The sequence below is a fragment of the Herpailurus yagouaroundi genome, unplaced genomic scaffold, assembly GCF_014898765.1.
Source record: "Herpailurus yagouaroundi ecotype Mexico unplaced genomic scaffold, PumYag 190, whole genome shotgun sequence".
NCBI classification, from domain to species: Eukaryota; Metazoa; Chordata; class Mammalia; order Carnivora; family Felidae; genus Herpailurus; species Herpailurus yagouaroundi.
The window spans coordinates 31,877,242-31,889,553 of NW_024412421.1; the positions used below are offsets into that span (position 1 = coordinate 31,877,242).

General features: G+C 44.6%; 2 protein-coding genes across 2 annotated transcripts in view; one reads left to right on the plus strand and one right to left on the minus strand.

The window, feature by feature from the left end:
* Positions 1-477, minus strand: part of SDR42E1 (short chain dehydrogenase/reductase family 42E, member 1) — a 63,120-nt gene extending 62,643 nt beyond the window's left edge. Inside the window, exon 1 of the mRNA XM_040443212.1 lies at positions 385-477. The gene's annotated coding sequence lies outside the window, so the exon portion shown is untranslated. The remainder of the gene's footprint in view (positions 1-384) is intronic.
* The window catches only part of HSD17B2 (hydroxysteroid 17-beta dehydrogenase 2), a 92,756-nt gene that overhangs the window by 30,620 nt on the left and 49,824 nt on the right, over positions 1-12,312 (plus strand). The window lies entirely within an intron of this gene.

Below are 12,312 nucleotides of genomic sequence, written 5' to 3' on the forward strand. Positions count from 1 at the left end.
TCAGAAATTTGGGGCGCTGATTGTTAAACCATCGACAGCTTCAAAGGTGTCTTAGCTCAGGCTGCTCTAAAAAGGCACCATAAACTGGGCAGCTTATAAACAAGAGACATGTGGGGCGCCTGGCTGGCTCAGTCAGTTGAGCGTCTGACTTCGGTTCGGGTCGTGATCTCACAGTTCACGGGTTCAAGCCCCGTGTCGGGCTCTGTGCTGAGACAGCTCAGAGCCTGGAGCCTGCTTTGGATTCTGTGTCTCCTTCTCTCTCTGCCCCTTCCCTGGCTTGTGCTTTGTCTGTCTGTCTCTCTCTCAAATAAATAAATAAATAAATAAATAAATAAGTAAACATTAAAACAAAAATTTAAAAAACAAGAGAAATGCATTTCTCACAGTTCTGGCGCCCACGTAGTCAGGTTCCGGGGAGAATCCTTTTCCAGGTCGCTGGCTGCTGATTCTCCTTGTATCGTCCCCTGCAAGAAAGTGAGCAGACTAGCTCTACAGTCTACAGACTAGCTTCTAAGAGCACTAATCCCATCCAAGAGGTTCCAACCTCATGAGCTAATCACCTCTCGAAGGCCCCAGCTCCTAATTCCATCACGTTTGGATTAGGGTTTCAAAATACGAATGTTGAGGAATGTCATTGCCTCTAAGCCTTTTGAGAGGACAGAACTGAAGAAAATGTGATGTTTGGAAAGGGTATTGATGCTTTTAATCCAAATTTAAGATGCCAGGGATTTTACTGAATTACTTCAATGCTAAAAATCTTGGTTCCTAATGACATTAACATAATACTTCATTTGCTTTATTCTTTTCTTTTTTAAAGCGTATTTCTTTGTTATCTCTGCTCCCAACATGGGGCTCGAACTCAGGACCCCGGATCAAGAGTTGCATGCTCCACCCACTGAGCCAGCCAGGTGCCCCTTATTTGCTTTATTCTTGATATACATATGGCAGTTCAAAATAATCATAAATTACAATAATAATTATGGTAAGGCTAACATTTTTAAATGTTAACATTTTAACATTTAAAAATGTTGTCAGGGGCGCCTGGGTGGCTCGGTCAGTTAAGCGTCCGACTTCAGCTCAGGTCATGATCTCACGGTCCGTGAGTTCGAGCCCCGCGTCAGGCTCTGTGCTGACAGCTCAGAGCCTGGAGCCTGTTTCAGATTCTGTGTCTCCCTCTCTCTCTGCCCCTCCCCCGTTCATGCTCTGTCTCTCTCTGTCTCAAAAATGAATAAACGTTAAAAAAAATAACATAAAATAAAAATGTTGTCAGTCTTCACAATTTTAGTTAATAAATGCGAAAGAAGTGACAAGTAGAAGGATCATTTTGTGTGTGTGTGTACGTGTGTGTATGCGTGTGTGTGTTATCTTGAATGAAATAGTGAAGGAGGCAATGATCATTAATGTAGGCTAAGCCTCCTGTGAAAGTTTGACGGGGAACCTTGAATTATATGGTTGGGTTGCCAGCATCTGAATTTGCTGATCAATCACCATCATTAAAAGTGCAACATGACTCATGCTTGCCCTTGTGGGTGGTGCAACAGGAGGCATGCAGCACCGCCTAAGAAGCAGTCTTGGGGGGAGAAAAATGAACCTAAATCAACTTAAGCCTCTAGATCTAACTTTACCAGAAATACAAAAGACAGAGGAGCAAATTAAAGAACAGAATAAGGAAGCAGTTTGCCAAACTTAGAATGTGAGGTATTATTTAGAATAAATAATAATAATAATAAATAATAAATAATAATTATTTAGGATAAATGCCATGGTTTCCTCAACAAATAAATGGGATGAAAAAGGGCATAGAATCCTGTAGAAGAGATGACACTTCAGAGACCTGAGGACCAAATGTGATGCATGGAACTTGTTTGCGCCTTGAGTCAAACCGACTGTAAAAAGACATTTTGGAAATGAACAGGGAAAGAGGAGTACATCCTAGGTATTAGATGACAGTGAACAAGAATTGTTGGGGCACCGGGGTGGCTCAGCTGGTTAAGCTACTCACTTTGGCTCAGGTTATGATCTCACAGTTTGTGGGTTCGGAGAATGACCCTGCTTTGGATTCTGTGTCTCGCTCTTTGCCCCTCCCCCACTCATGCTCCATCTGTCTCTCTCTCTCTCTCAAAAATAAATAAACATAAAAAAGGAATTGTTACTTTTTGCAAGCTTATAAAGACCATATAGTTATACTTGAAAAGTCCTTGCCTTTTGGTGGTGTATACTGACATAATTATAGGTTTATGGATAACATGATATTAAGGGTGGGATTTGCTTTAAAATGTAGGAGAAAAAGGGGTGCCTGGCTGGCTCAGTCAGAAGAGCGTGTGACTCTTGATCTCAAGGTCGTAAGTTCGAGCTCCATGTTGGGTGGAGAGATTACTTAAATAAATAAATAAATAAATAAAATTTTTTTTTAACGTTTATTTATTTTTGGGACAGAGAGAGACAGAGCATGAACGGGGGAGGGGCAGAGAGAGAGGGAGACACAGAATCGGAAACAGGCTCCAGGCTCTGAGCCATCAGCCCGGAGCCTGACGCGGGGCTCGAACTCACGGACCGTGAGATCGTGACCTGGCTGAAGTCGGACGCTTAACTGACTGCGCCACCCAGGCGCCCCCAAATTTTTTTTTTAAAATGCAGAGAAAAGGGGAAAACTATTGGGAGAGGAAATAAATAAAACAGAATATTGATAATTCTTGTAGATGGAAGATGGGTACATAGTCCATTATACAAGGTTTTCTTGTAGGGAACAGTTTTTTAAAAATTCAAATGGCAAGGAATGGCGAAAGGGACATGCATAAGCATTCCAGGCAGAGTGTCCGATGTAATCAAAGATGTGGGTGAGGAGACACCAAGGATGTTCTAGGTATGGTTCCGTGTGGCATTCAGGATGCAAGCAGAAGGAGAGGGGGAGATACACTTGGAAATGTAGATTGGAATCAGATGGTACTGCCTTTGCTGCTGAACTGAAGAACCTGAATTTTAGCTTATGGTCAGTGGAAATGTCTAAGGCTGGAGGCAGAGGAAGGGTAGGCTCAGGGACAGAACTGGGCTCTGAGGTGCAGACATACGGCAGGGCAGGGGCTGGCAGGGACTGGCACGCTGGAGAGGAGGAGCAGCGAGTCCAGGAAACCAGTACAGAGTGGGGCGGAGAGAAAGGTGACGGTGCCTGATGCCTCCACGTAATCAGTGGGCGTTTTGTCATTAGGCAAATATTTACAGAGCAACTACAACATGCCAAGCGCTGTTTTGGGCACAGGAGGTAGAATCGTGGACTAGATAGCACCAGAGTCCCGGCCTGATGGAGGGGACCTAGTTCTTTCTCTTTCCTGCCAGTATTCTTCTCCAATGGAATATTTACTAAAGGAGGGACTTGGGGTTCCCTATAAATATTACCTACGGCCTATAGTTCCCAGAGCTTTCTATTTATAACATTCACCACTCTGTATTGTAATAATTTACCTAATGTCTGTCTTCCTCCTATCTAGAGTTTCTCAACCTTAACACTACTGCTATTTGGAGCCAGATAACTTTTTGTGGTGGCGTTTGCCCTGTGAGCTACAGGATGTCAAGTAACATCCCCACATCTACCCATTGGATCATCAGAGTTGTGACAAAAAAAAAAAAAAAAAAAAAAAAAAAAAAAGCCTTCACCTATTACCCAATATCCAGGGGAGCAAAGTCACCCTGGTTGAGATCCCCACCTTAGATCAGTGTTTCTCAACCGTGACTGCACATGGGAATCACCTGGAGAGCTTTAGAAACTGTTGCCAGCATTTAGTCCCATCTCAGACCAACTAAATTAAGACTGTCTGGGCATGTGGCCTGGGCACTGATTTTTTTAGAGTGTCCCAGGGATTTCAGTGGGACTCAGGATTAAGGCAGTAAGCACCATGAAGTTGGGGAGAGGTCTCTCTTTGATGGTGGTGTTTCTAGGACTTAGCCCAGGGATTCCTAGATGGATGATGCATGCACAAATGAATGAATGTGGAGATAGGAAGACACGTCCGAAGTTAAAAGTGGCATTTAGGGAAAGCCAGCGCCCTACCTCTTTATATGGTCATGGATACCAACTGTTGGCTCATCTCTCCCTATTTTCTTTCTTTATGAGAAGGTGGGTATTTAGTGGATTAGAGGAAAAAACCCAAAAAGCACTCTCCAAATCTCTGCAAAGACACCCTTAGAAGAAATGGTGCTGGGAAGTCTTGGCTGAGTCCCCTAGTACTGTCAACAGGGAGTTTCCCCCGCCCTAATCTGGGTACTCAGCCAGAGTACCCAAGACTCAAAGAGGAGTCTTTCTAATGGTGTCTGGGCTTGGCCAAGGATTTCTGAAATTCTGATCATTTCAGCTGACCACACATCTTCCCCATCAGCATGGGTTTCAGGGATGTCAGTACTGAGACTCATGTCCATTGTTTCTTAACTAGAATAACCTGAATAGATGTCATATGAAATTTTGGACAATTATAATGCCATTTCCTACTGCACCCCAACCTTGGTGGCCATCTGATGGCAGGCTGACCTGGGTTGACCTGGATTTTTTCATCATGAGGTGCAGAAAAGGAGATATGGAGATGGCTGTCAAAATCTTAGGATGGAAGGCAAGGGGACTGAATGGAGGTGAGGATCAGGAGAAGGCACTGGTCTTGTGTAACTGGAAGGAGAGTGATGTCATTTAGGAGAATAAGGAATTCTAGAAGGTGAAGCCATAGGTGATGAATTTGGGGTGGCCACAGGGGAAGTTCAGGAGAGACATCAGGACTGGACTGTGGTCTGGGAGTCTAGCCCTTGCCCAAGTCCAGCAGGGTCACTTTTGCTTATTTTGCAGCCAGTCTAGGAGCTCTTCCCTCATGCACCACTTGAGAACAAATTGTTGCATTTCCCCTTCTGGATGAGCAGGTGTAAGCAGTTGGTGTTGTTGCACGGATGATAGGAATCCATCCTCTGGGAAGAGAGGTGGCACTAGTGATGGAGACCATTCTCTGGCAGACAGCTCTCATTGGTGTCCCCACTTTGTGCATCCTCCCTGCCCATCTTCTGCCCAAGGTGCTCAAAGAGACAACGACTCATAGACAGAAAAGAACGTGCCTTAGAAAGAGCAAATCTGGGTTCAAAAGACAACTCTAGCATATCCCAGATGTGTGGCCTTGAACAAGTATTGAATGTTTTGGCATCTCAGTTGGCCATCTTAAGAGAGGAATAGCAGGGGCACTTGGGTGGCTCAGTCGGTTGAGCACCTGACTCTTGATTTTGGCACAGGTCAAGATCTCAAAGTTTTGTGAGTTCGAGCTCTACTTCGGACTCTGTGCTGGTGGAGCAGAGCCTGCTTGGGATTCTCCCTCTCTCTCTGCCCCTCCCCTGCTCATGCGGTCTCTGTTCCCTGTCTCTGTCTCTCTCAAAATAAATAAATAAACTTTAAAAAAAGATGGCAATAGCATGGCATAATTATTCATAAAGATTCTATTTCAGGGAAAAAAATGCATTTATTTCCATTACAGAATGGACTTTTCCCGGGGCCACACCACCCAACAGTTACTATCTTGAGAATACCACTGGCAAAGGAGGTGGTGTTGGTGGTACAGTTGCAAGTATTTGCTCTTCCTGGGTTAAGAGCTGAGCCTTAAATGACCCTCAGGGAAGCCTTAAGTGCACTAGAGTTTTATTTTATTTATCTACCATTTTATCAACCCTAACATATTTTATAGGGAACAGGCAGTGACAACACGAGGGTGGCAATCTGATGGATTGCTTAAGTCTTAAGCAAGGGAGGAGACAGTCATTTCCTCCTCAGTTTTGCACAGGTTTCAAGATAAGCATCTCTGGGCCCAGATGACTTTTGTAAGTGGGACAAAGTACATCAGGGGTCTCGGAGGCTCACAAGGCTACAGGAGTGGGGCAGGTATCATTAGGAATGCCGGGAGTGCATAGAGGAGGGCACTTGTTGGGATGAGCACTGGGTGTTGTATGTTAGCCAATTTGACAATAAATTTTATTTAAAATTTTTTTCAACGTTTATTTTTTTATTTTTTTTTATTTTTGGGACAGAGACAGAGCATGAACGGGGGAGGGGCAGAGAGAGAGGGAGACACAGAATCGGAAACAGGCTCCAGGCTCCGAGCCATCTGCCCAGAGCCCGACGCGGGGCTCGAACTCACGGACTGCGAGATCGTGACCTGGCTGAAGTGGGACGCTTAACCGACTGCGCCACCCAGGCGCCCCAATAAATTTTATTTAAAATAAATAAATAAACAAATAAGTAAGTAAATAAGTAAGTAAATGAATGAATGAATAAATAAATAAAAAGGAATTCTGGGAGTGGCACATGCCCACTATGGAGCCCTGCTCTGAGAGTATGGCCCATGGCAGGGAGCATAGGGATCCTCAGTTTCAAGTCAGGGGTTCCTTGTTGGAATGCAGGCCTGCAGTTGGCTTATCTCCCGGTTAGCCAAGAGAAACCATTGACCTGGATTCTCAGGTGAACTCCCCTGATTCTAGGTGTTAGTTTAGATTTCTACAAAACGCCCTGTGCAAGCAAAACACGTATCAGACCATGCTCTTATTGATACATAGCAGATCTTCAGTTTGTGTTTGTGCGTTCGACTGTTAGAAGTGAAATCCACTGTGAGAAAAGCCCTCAATACTTCCGAAGATGCCTATACCCCTAAGAAGCCCTGCTTGTGGCTGCTGTTGGTCCAAGAGATCACTGGCAATAGGAAGACTTGGAGGGGCCTTAGGGACAGGGTGTGGGAGAGATGGGACCACTGGCAGAAAGTAGAGCCGATGACCCAAGATAAGAACTGAACTGACAATTCTTTTGGTTCCAGGAACTAGAAGCAGCCAATGAAAGTAGTAGCAGGGTTGAAGAACACAGCTGGCATTTACTCAACAAACACCTGAATAGTAAATGCCCTGTGCCAGGCCTTGTGCCAATTACTTTAATTAATCAGACCATTTTAATCCTTCTAACAACCCTAGGAAGCAGGTGCTAGTATCACCCTACATTACAGATGAGGAAACTGAGGCACAGAGGGGTTGATGGGCCAAAGTCACGTGAGTGACTTTGGTAAGTGGCAGAGCCAGGATTTGAACTCAAGTCTTCTAGCTCCAGAATCCAGGCTCAGACCATTTCTCCATGCTGCATGCTTAATTAATTAATTAATTTTCTCCATGCTTAATTAATTAATTAATTAATTTTTTATTAAATTTTTTTTAATTGTTTTTTGAGAGAGACAGACAGAGTACGAGCAGGGGAGGGGCAGAGAGAGAGGAAGTCACAGAATCCGAGGCAGGCTCCAGGCTCTGAGCTGTCAGCACGGAGCCCATCGCAGGGCTCGAACTCACGAAATGTGAGATCATGATCTGAGCAGAAGTTGGATGCTTAACTGACTGAGCCACCCAGGCATCCCTATTTTTAGTTTTTAAAGTTTATTTATTTTGAGGGAGACAGAGACAGTGCAAGTGGGGGAGGGGCAGGGATAGAGAGAGAGGGAGAGAGAGAATTCCAAGCAGGCTCCACACTGCCAACACAGAGCCTGATGAGGGGTTTGAACCCATTACCAGGAAATCATGACCTGAGCCGAAACCAAGAGTCAGAAGCTTAACTGACTCAGCCACCCAGGCATCCCTCTCTGTTGCATTTTAATAGGGAGAATTTCATCTCATTATGAAAAATAATGGTTTGTGGTTTTGAAGACAATGTATAAATGTGTAAAAATGGTTTACCTAATATTAATTTAAAAATTAGTTGTCAAATTATATGTGTGCTATAACTGGAATTGTTAAAGAACAATGTGCAGAAAGAAGTCTAGAAGAAAAACCATGAAGCCTATAAAAGTTGTGCTACATTGGTAAGATAAATAGGGATTTCTTCTTTTACTTCCCCATTGTTGATTTAAAAAATTTTTTTTTACATTTATTTATTTTTGAGAGACAGAGAGAGACAGAGCACAAGTTGGGGAGGGGCAGAGATGAAAGGAGACACAGAATCCAAAGCAGGCTCCAGGCTCTGAGCTGTCAGCACAGAGCCCGAGGTGGGGCTCGAACTCACCGACCGTGAGATCATGACCTGAGCCGAGGTCAGACGCCTAACCGACTAAGCCACCCAGGCGCCCCCCCCACCCCGTTGTTGATCTTAAAGTTTCATTACTTGCAGGATGTTTGGATAATGACTAGAAATTTACAGGCTTACACATTCTTCCCTCTTCGTCCCTCTTTCTGAATGTAGCTTCCAAGGGGGGGCACCTGCGTGGCACAGTCGGTTAAGCGTCCGACCTCGGCTCAGGTCATGATCTCACGGTCCGTGGGTTTGAGCCCCTCATCAGGCTCTGTGCTGACAGCTCGGAGCCTGGAGCCTGCTTCGGATTCTGTGTCTCCCTCTCTCTCCCTCTGTCTCTCTCTCTCTCTGTGCCCCTCCCCAGATCATTTTCTCTCCCTCAAAAATAAACGGACATTAAAAGAATTAAAGGAAAAAAAAAAAAAAGACTTGAATGTCGCTTCCAAGGGACCAGCTTGTATCCAAGAGCACATGCAGTCTCACCTTTACAGGGTGGTGTGTTACATTCAAGGGACATGGTCCTAAAGAACTTCTGAACTTCACAACTTACCTAATTTAAGATTTGAACAAATGTTGGACTGTTTCTGTTCAGCAGCTAATCCAGCACTCTCGAGTAGCAATGGCATAAATCTAGTTCCCATGAGCCCACCAGCTTTGAGACTACACAATTGTTAACTCTTTTGAATTAAAGGGATTCATACTGTTTCCATTTTGCACATAAAGGGAGACTTTATTAATATTTTTAGAATGAATCCGTATTTCAAACTCACTCCTATCTTGTAGAGATTTGGTTTAAATTCTCATTACTTGCTCCAAGTTGATATATTTCTAGGCTACTAGAGATAGAATGATCTCAAAGGGCATAGCTTAAACCCAACTCCAGTATGTCATCCACCTTCTACCAGGGATGGATGTCCAACTCAACAAATGTTTTGTTGAGTACTTACTTTGAGTCAGGTACTATCAACATGAGTGACAGGATTCTCTGTTCTGAAAGCATTCACATTCCAATGCCTTCTTAAATGCCCATTTAGTCAACACATGCTTTTTACTGACCATCTTCTTTGTGCTAAATCCTGTGCGCTAAAAGAATGGAATATTTTTAAAGATTTTATTTATTTATTTTAAGTAATCTCTACACCTGACATGGGGATCGAACTCATGACCCTGAGATCAAAAGTCATGTGCTCTGCCAACTGAGCCAGCCAGGTGCCCCAAAGAATTGAATATTTTATATCCCAGCTGTTTAGATCCTGGACCCTGCTTTGGGTTCCAACCTAACCCTGCCATGTCCCAGCTGAACGATTTAACTCTTTTTGTGTCTCAGTTTCCTCCTCTGTAACTGATGGTAGTAAAATGACTTACCTTTCAGAGTGGTTGGGAGCATGTAATGAGTTAGTATGTGAGAGGCTGGCAGGAACTTGGTGAACACGCAATCCATGCAGGGTGTGGTTATTTTCAGAGATTACCATTAGAGAGCCCTTATGAGACACTTGCCTTTTCCCCAAGGCCCCTGCCTTGTCTTGGGGTTTCCAGAGTACACAAGGATTCTCAACAGGGAGCGGCTTTCTTTCCCAAGGTGCGCTGACACTTGCATAGGCTCAGGGCTAGCACAGCCTGATCTTTAACGCTGTAAATCACAAACGATGTCCTGGTTAGAGCCACAATACCGATAAGAGCTGCTTACAACATGCGGGGTCTTGTGTAAAACATCTGCTGTGTGTTACCTCCCAACATCAGCCTAGGAGGGAGGTACTGTCATAACCCCACTTCCCAGATGAAGAAATAGGGGGTCCACACAACTACACAGAACATTCTCCAAAACTCATGTGTGGAAGACAGAGATTCAGGCAGCATGCATCTTAACTGAGATGTTGAATTGATCCTCACTAGACACAAATTCTTCGTCTGCCAATTTGTGCATGCAAAGGCCTGAAAATCAGGAAGGTTAACAGCTTTATTATTTTTTTAATCTATATAATTATTACTGGGAACAGGCACTGCTAAACACATCACAAATATTAACTGGTTTAGGTATCATTAGTAAGTCCACTTTACAGATGCGGAAACGGAGACACAGGGAAGTTAAATAACTTGACCAGGGTTGCACAGGTAGGGATGGTGGGACCAAGGCTCACACCCAGGCCTCTGTGCTGTGCCTTCCTACAGATAAGGATAAGCAGATGGCCTTCTATGAACTTTGGCTTTGTTAATTCACCGTCAAATAAAAACAAATCCCGATTTACTAAGGAGAGGTTTTATTTGAAAGGGTTATTGCAGGGGGATAGGACAGGCGTCGTATGGGGAATACTCTGACCATAGGTCTGCAAGTATCTCAAGGGTTGGACCAAAAACAGAATGTTGCTTTTAGAGGGGGCAGTAAACACGTGCAGATGGCTCCAGGTGAGGGGCATTGCATGGGCAGGCAGGCTGTGGCCAGACGGTAGATGAAAGGAGGTTTTCTCCTGAGACCAGCCTATTCTCAGGAGTGGCTGTCTACTGGCTCAGGCTGGGGGTGGGCCAGGGCCCAGGGAAAGAAGAGAATCTGCACCAAAGGTTGGTTAACAAGCACTTTTTTTCCAATGATTCGCTGGTGACAGGCCATGCAGCTAATTATTTATGGAGCAATGGAGGACCTGGGTCTGGCCCTGTCACAGGTAAGCCAGGGGAGCATCCATGAGTGTTACCCAGGTCACAGGGGGCAGGTGACTTCTTTGCACTAAGCTGTCTCCTAAGAAACAAAGAGAGGGGGTGATTCTGTTCGCTGTTTTCCAGAATCACAGGGCCTGGCAAAGTTCAACACGCCATCACTCCATTTGCCTCCAGCACAGACACACCTCCTTTTACCTCACTTGGCTTTGTTGTGCTTCGCAGACAATGCGATTTTTACAGACTGAAGGTTTGTGGCAACCCTGTGTTGAGCAAGTCTATTGACGCCATTTTTCCAACAGCATCTGCTCACTTCATGTCTGTGTGACACATTCTGGTAATTCTCACAGTATTCCGAACTTTTTCTTTACTATTATATTTGTGATGGTGACCTGTGATCAGTGATCTGTGACGTTACTATTGTCATTGTTTTGGGGCGCCACGAAGCGTGCCCATAGAAGATAGCAAACTTAATCAGCCTTTCCCTCATCTCCCCCTGCCCTCGGGCCTCCCTCTTCCCTGAGACTCAGCAGTATTGAAATTAGGCCAGTTAGGAACCCTACTCTGGCCTGTAAGGGTGCAAGTGACAGGAAGAGTCCCTTGTCTCTCACTTTAAGTCAAAAGCTAGAAGTGACTACGCTCAGGGAGTAGGGCATGTTGAAAGCGGAGACAGGCCAGAGCCAGGCCTCTTGCGTCATTTAGCCAAGCTGTGAGTGCAAAGGGAAAGTTCCCGAAGGAGATCAAAAGGGCTCCTCCAGCGGACACGCAAATGCGAAGAAAGCGAGAGGCCTTACTGCTGATGTGGAGAAGGTTTCAGTGGTCTGGATAGAAGAGGAAACATTCTCTTAAGCCAAAGCCTAATCCAGAGCAAAGTGCTAACTCTCTCCAGTTCCATGGAGGCTGAGAGGCGAAGAAGCTGCACAAGAAAAGCTTGAAATTGGCCGATATTGGTTCGTGAGGCACAAAGGAAAGAGACTGTCGTCCTAACCTCAAAGTCCAAGGTGAAGCGGCAGGTGCTGTTGCAGAAGCTGCAGCAAAGTATTTAGACAGAGTGAAAATGGCTACACTGACCAATAGATTTTCACTCAACAACAAGACGTTCAAAGCTAGAGAAGAGAAATCAACGCCTGGCTTCAGAGGTTCAAAGAAGGGGCTGATTCTCTTCGTAGGGGTTAATGTAGCTGGTGACTTTGAATTGAAGCCAGTGCTCACTCACCATGCTGAAAAGGCTTGAGCCCTTAAGAATTATGCTAAATCTGCTCTATTTGTGCTCTATGAATGGAACAACAAAGCCTGGCCGACAGCACATCTGTTTGCCTAATATTTTAAACCCAGTATTGAGACTCACTGCTCAGGGGAAAAAAAAAATTTCTTTCAAAATATTAGTGCTCACTGACAATGCATCTAGTCACCCATGCTGATGGGGGTGGTACAATGAGATGAATGTTGTCTTCATGCCTGCTAACGTAACATCCATTCTGCAGCCCGTGGATAGAGAAGTAATTTTTGAATTTCAAGTCTTATTATTTAAGAAATACATTTTGTAAGGCTAGAGATGCCATAAAAAGTGATTCCTCCGATGCATCTGGGCAAAGTCAATTGGAAACCTTCTG